The 6,884-nt window shown below is 38.1% G+C and overlaps 1 protein-coding gene across 1 annotated transcript in view; it reads right to left on the reverse strand.

The window, feature by feature from the left end:
* LOC106613405 (contactin-5) overlaps positions 1 to 6,430 on the reverse strand; it is a 507,858-nt gene extending 501,428 nt beyond the window's left edge. The window contains exon 1 of the mRNA XM_045724946.1: positions 5,983 to 6,430. The gene's annotated coding sequence lies outside the window, so the exon portion shown is untranslated. The remainder of the gene's footprint in view (positions 1 to 5,982) is intronic.
* Between the last annotated feature and the right edge of the window lie 454 nt (positions 6,431 to 6,884).

Raw genomic sequence — 6,884 nt, forward strand, 5'->3', positions numbered from 1 at the left:
CACTAGGCTGTGTGGGTTGTATTAGTATATATACACTAGGCTGTGTGGGTTGTATTAGTATATATACACTAGGCTGTGTGGGTTGTATTGGTATATATACATTATGCTATGTGGGTTGTATTAGTATATACACTAGGCTGTGTGGGTTGTATTAGTATATATACACTAGGCTGTGTGGGTTGTATTTGTATATACACTAGGCTGTGTGGGTTGTATTAGTATATATACACTAGGCTGTGTGGGTTGTATTAGTATATATACACTAGGCTGTGTGGGTTGTATTAGTATATATACACTAAGCTGTGTGGGTTGTATTAGTATATATACACTAGGCTGTGTGGTTTGTAATAGTATATACACTAGGCTGTGTGGGTTGTATTAGTATATATACACTAGGCTGTGTGGGTTGTATTAGTATATCTACACCAAGCATGTGTGTGTTGTTATAGTATACATACACTAGGCTGTGTGGGTTGTATTAGTATACATACACTAGGCTGCGTGTGGGTTGTATTAGTACATACACTAGGCTGTGTGTGGGTTGTATTAGTATATATACACTAGGCTGTGTGGGTTGTATTAGTATATACACTAGGCTGTGTGTGGGTTGTATTAGTATATATACACTAGGCTGTGTGGGTTATATTAGTATATACACTAGGCTGTGTGGGTTGTATTAGTATATATACACTAGGCTGTGTGGGTTGTATTAGTATACATACACTAGGCTGTGTGGGTTGTATTAGTATACATACACTAGGCTGCGTGTGGGTTGTATTAGTATATATACACTAGGCTGTGTGGGTTGTATTAGTATATATACACTAGGCTGTGTGTGGGTTGTATTAGTATATATACACTAGGCTGTGTGGGTTGTATTAGTATATATACACTAGGCTGTGTGGGTTGTACTAGTATATATACACTAGGCTGTGTGGGTTGTATTAGTATATATACACTAGGCTGTGTGTGGGTTGTATTAGTATATATACACTAGGCTGTGTGGGTTGTATTAGTATATATACACTAGGCTATGTGGGTTGTATTAGTATATATACACTAGGCTGTGTGGGTTGTATTAGTATATACACTAGGCTGTGTGTGGGATATATTAGTATACATACAGTAGCCTGTGTGGGTTGTATTAGTACATATACACTAGGCTGTGTGGGTTGTATTAATATATACAATAGGCTGTGTGTGGGTTGGATTAGTATATTTACACTAGGCTGTGTGGGTTGTATTAGTATATACACTAGGCTGTGTGGGTTGTATTAGTATATATACACTAGGCTGTGTGGGTTGTATTAGTATATATACAATAGGCTGTGTGGGTTGTATTTGTATATACACTAGGCTGTGTGGGTTGTATTAGTATATATACACTAGGCTGTGTGGGTTGTATTAGTATATATACACTAGGCTGTGTGGGTTGTATTAGTATATATACACTAGGCTGTGTGGGTTGTATTAGTATATATACACTAGGCTGTGTGGGTTGTATTAGTATATATACACTAGGCTGTGTGGGTTGTATTCGTATATATACACTAGTCTGTGTGGGTTGTATTAGTATATATACACTAGGCTGTGTGGGTTGTATTAGTATACATACACTAGGCTGTGTGGGTTGTATTAGTATACATACACTAGGCTGCGTGTGGGTTGTATTAGTATATACACTAGGCTGTGTGGGTTGTATTAGTATATACACTAGGCTATGTGGGTTGTATTAGTATATATACACTAGGCTGTGTGGGTTGTATTAGTATATACACACTAGGCTGTGTGGGTTGTATTAGTATATACACTAGGCTGTGTGGGTTGTATTAGTATATACATTAGGCTGTGTGGGTTGTATTAGTATATATATACTAGGCTGTGTGTGGGTTGTATTAGTATATATACACTAGGCTGTGTGGGTTGTATTAGTATATACACTAGGCTGTGTGTGGGTAGTATTAGTATATACACTAGGCTGTGTGGGTTGTATTAGTATATATACACTAGGCTGTGTGGGTTATATTAGTATATACTCTAGGCTGTGTGGGTTGTATTAGTATATTAACTAGGCTGTGTGGGTTGTATTAGTATATATACACTAGGCTGTGTGGGTTGTATTAGTATATATACACTAGGCTGTGTGGGTTGTATTAGTATATATACACTAGGCTGTGTGGGTTGTATTGGTATATATACATTATGCTATGTGGGTTGTATTAGTATATACACTAGGCTGTGTGGGTTGTATTAGTATATATACACTAGGCTGTGTGGGTTGTATTTGTATATACACTAGGCTGTGTGGGTTGTATTAGTATATATACACTAGGCTGTGTGGGTTGTATTAGTATATATACACTAGGCTGTGTGGGTTGTATTAGTATATATACACTAAGCTGTGTGGGTTGTATTAGTATATATACACTAGGCTGTGTGGTTTGTATTAGTATATACACTAGGCTGTGTGGGTTGTATTAGTATATATACACTAGGCTGTGTGGGTTGTATTAGTATATCTACACCAAGCATGTGTGTGTTGTTATAGTATACATACACTAGGCTGTGTGGGTTGTATTAGTATACATACACTAGGCTGCGTGTGGGTTGTATTAGTACATACACTAGGCTGTGTGTGGGTTGTATTAGTATATATACACTAGGCTGTGTGGGTTGTATTAGTATATACACTAGGCTGTGTGTGGGTTGTATTAGTATATATACACTAGGCTGTGTGGGTTATATTAGTATATACACTAGGCTGTGTGGGTTGTATTAGTATATATACACTAGGCTGTGTGGGTTGTATTAGTATACATACACTAGGCTGTGTGGGTTGTATTAGTATACATACACTAGGCTGCGTGTGGGTTGTATTAGTATATACACTAGGCTGTGTGGGTTGTATTAGTATATACACTAGGCTATGTGGGTTGTATTAGTATATATACACTAGGCTGTGTGGGTTGTATTAGTATATACACACTAGGCTGTGTGGGTTGTATTAACATATACACTAGGCTGTGTGGGTTGTATTAGTATATATACACTAGGCTGTGTGGGTTGTATTAGTATATACACTAGGCTGTGTGTGGGTTGTATTAGTATATATACACTAGGCTGTGTGGGTTGTATTAGTATATACACTAGGCTGTGTGTGGGTTGTATTAGTATATACACTAGGCTGTGTGGGTTGTATTAGTATATATACACTAGGCTGTGTGGGTTATATTAGTATATACTCTAGGCTGTGTGGGTTGTATTAGTATATTAACTAGGCTGTGTGGGTTGTATTAGTATATATACACTAGGCTGTGTGGGTTGTATTAGTATATATACACTAGGCTGTGTGGGTTGTATTAGTATATATACACTAGGCTGTGTGGGTTGTATTGGTATATATACACTATGCTATGTGGGTTGTATTAGTATATACACTAGGCTGTGTGGGATGTATTAGTATATTAACTAGGCTGTGTGGGTTGTATTAGTATATATACACTAGGCTGTGTGGGTTGTATTAGCATATATACACTAGGCTGTGTGGGTTGTATTAGTACATATACACTAGGCTGTGTGGGTTGTATTAGTGTATATATATACACTATGCTATGTAGGTTGTATTAGTATATATACACTAGGCTGTGTGGGTTGTATTAGTATATATACACTAGGCTGTGTGGGTTGTATTAGTATATACACTAGGCTGTGTGGGTTATATTAGTATATACACTAGGCTATGTGGGTTGTATTAGTATATATACACTAGGCTGTGTGGGTTGTATTAGTATATACACTAGGCTGTGTGGGTTGTATTAGTATATATACACTAGGCTGTGTGGGTTGTATTAGTATATATACACTAGGCTGTGTGGGTTGTATTAGTATATACACTAGACTGTGTGGGTTGTATTAGTATATATACACTAGGCTGTGTGGGTTGTATTAGTATATATACACTAGGCTGTGTGTGGGTTGTATTAGTATATATATACACTAGGCTGTGTGGGTTATATTAGTATATACACTAGGCTGTGTGGGTTGTATTAGTATTTCCACTAGGCTGTGTGGGTTGTATTAGTATATACACTAGGCTGTGTGGGTTGTATTAGTATATACACTAGGCTTTGTGGGTTGTATTAGTATATATACACTAGGCTGTGTGGGTTGTATTAGTATATATACACTAGGCTGTGTGGGTTATATTAGTATATACACTAGGCTGTGTGGGTTGTATTAGTATATATAGACTAGGCTGTGTGGGTTGTATTAGTATATACACTAGACTGTGTGGGTTGTGTTAGTATATATACACTAGGCTGTGTGGGTTGTATTAGTATATACACTAGGCTGTGTGGGTTGTATTAGTATATATACACTAGGCTGTGTGGGTTGTATTAGTATATATACACTAGGCTGTGTGGGTTGTATTAGTATATACACTAGGCTGTGTGGGTTGTATTAGTATATATTCACTAGGCTGTGTGGGTTGTATTTATATATATATACACTAGGCTGTGTGGGTTGTATTAGTATATATACACTAGGCTGTGTGGGTTGTATTAGTATATATACACTAGGCTGTGTGGGTTGTATTAGTATATACACTTTATACACTAGTATATACATTTTAGTCACTTAGCAGATGCTCTTACCACGACCAACTTACAGTAGTGAGTATATACATTTTCGTACTTGTCCACTGTGGGAATCGGACCCACAACCTTGATGTTGCAATAAAGTGCATTAAACATGAATATACTAACTACAAGTAACATTGAGGGTTATGTGAGTCGATGCACTTGGATGATGGTAGTCAGTGGAACTTATCTAATGTACAATGACATATTGCAAATGCTTTTAGGCTAAAATGAACTTTCTTTGACAACAAAGGTCCTTTCAAAGGCACATAAAAAACATTCTGTTTTTAGACCACATGCACAACATGGATCCCTCAAAAGGCTTTAAAAAAACTCTCTGCTTGAGCAGCGTTAAGCATCCTTCCCAGTTTTAATGTGAAGTGAATGAGTATGTTACCAATGAATATATGAGTTCCAGGGAGCCATCTCAGCCTAACTTAGGTGAAGAGGTGTAGTGACAAATATATAGGAAGGAGCATAGAGCAGCAGGCTTGGGATAGAGCAGTAGTCCAGGCTCTGTCACAAATAGAAACAGCACCATGCTTCACTGGACTCAATTCTACATTGATCAAGTCTTCAATGGAACCTACACTACAGAGGGAAAAGTGTGCATTATAATCTACCTGCCCTGTAGGGAAATGGCCACTCTAAACTGGCTTTGACTGGAGCACTTAACAGCAAGAAGTCCACTGAAGGGACTGAAACCAGCTGTCAGTGAATGGTCACACTCTCTCTCCCTCTTTCGCTCTCTTAGCTAACGCTGGAAGCAAGCAATGAATAACAAAAGCCAAGCCACTGTTGTGGCCAGTCTTACTACTGCCCACATATATATGGCTTTAGGCTGTAAAAATAAATATCTTGCTATTGCAGCAACTACACATTGAGGAGAATCTGAAACAATGGTGTTCATTATTGCTTGGGCTAAGTAAGTGTTTTCCTGAAAGAGCAGACAAACATAGTGAAGACAAAAGGCTGTAACTCATCTGAAAGTAGGCTGAATGGGTCTGTAGTGTAATCATTGTCACACATTATATTCTACTGCAGCTAAAACGAAATACAGCAAGAAGTAATATCTTGTTGTTGTGAATCTTATACTAAGTTAAGTATTTCTTATTTAGAAAATAAACTAGACGTATTTTATTCTCATTATTATGACAGGATTGTTATGTAACAGGCTACCTTTAGACTTGAGTGTGATTGTAATGATGAACTTGTCTCTCCCAGAGGAGCGCATGTCTTGCATTGACGCTCACCGCTCATATAACCTCACAGCTCTTAACTCCACTCTCATCCATAAAAAAAAACACCATTAAAAACATTACAATAAAGTATCACTACTCACCGCTAAAAGCAGGGAACAGGCAGGTTTTTCCTTCGTAATGTCACGTTGTTTTCACTCCCAGTGTCAGAGAATCTAACAGTAACCAACCAGTCTCTGTCGTCCCCTGAACCCCGGAATGGTAGAGAGAGGAGCTTGATTCCAAAGGGCTCCTTTTCTCTGTGTCTATCTACATAATGAGACGACGACGTGAATAGAACATCCTTCGCGCCCTTCGTTGTAGTCTCTTGCCGATTTCAAAACTGTCCGTTGCTTTCCGTTGGAGTTCACCTTTGCCTCCACTTCGGGAACCTTTTCACCGAATGCGGTCTGAAAGCGATAAACACAGCGGTGATGACAAATCAGCGGTTGAGTCCGCGCGTCAGGTGGCCTGTTTGACTCAGCAGCTTATTTTCTGCAATCGCGTTCTGTCTCGTTCTAGAGCTAGAAGAGCAGAGCTCCCAGCCCACTCCTAGCGCCCCTGATCAGTTACACTACTTCCATAAAACAGCTTGTGTCTGTAAAGTTCCTGCTGGATAGACAGCCCTGAATGTGATGTTTCCAACATCTATTCTCTAGAGTAGAGTGCACGATTTGTTTGTAGACTATTGTAGTTTAAGGTGTTGAGAATGAGATAAACTAATATAATACATTATATTTAAAAATCCAGCAGCTTTTACCATGCAAGGTAAAGGATATGTGGATTGTTGCCTTCTAAAATTGATACCTGTCTCAGGGCCAAGGCAGGTTATAGGTATACAGTAGCCAGTGATTTCAAGGTAGGTGATAGGTACAGTATGCAGTAGCCTATGATTATATATAATAGAGTTAAAGGTGTATTATATCATAGAGTTAAAGGTGTATTACATCACAGAGTTAAATGTGTGTTACAGCATAGAGTTTTTTAAATGTATTTATTTCACCTT

Source organism: Salmo salar, chromosome ssa09 (assembly GCF_905237065.1).
Source record: "Salmo salar chromosome ssa09, Ssal_v3.1, whole genome shotgun sequence".
Classification (NCBI taxonomy): domain Eukaryota; kingdom Metazoa; phylum Chordata; class Actinopteri; order Salmoniformes; family Salmonidae; genus Salmo; species Salmo salar.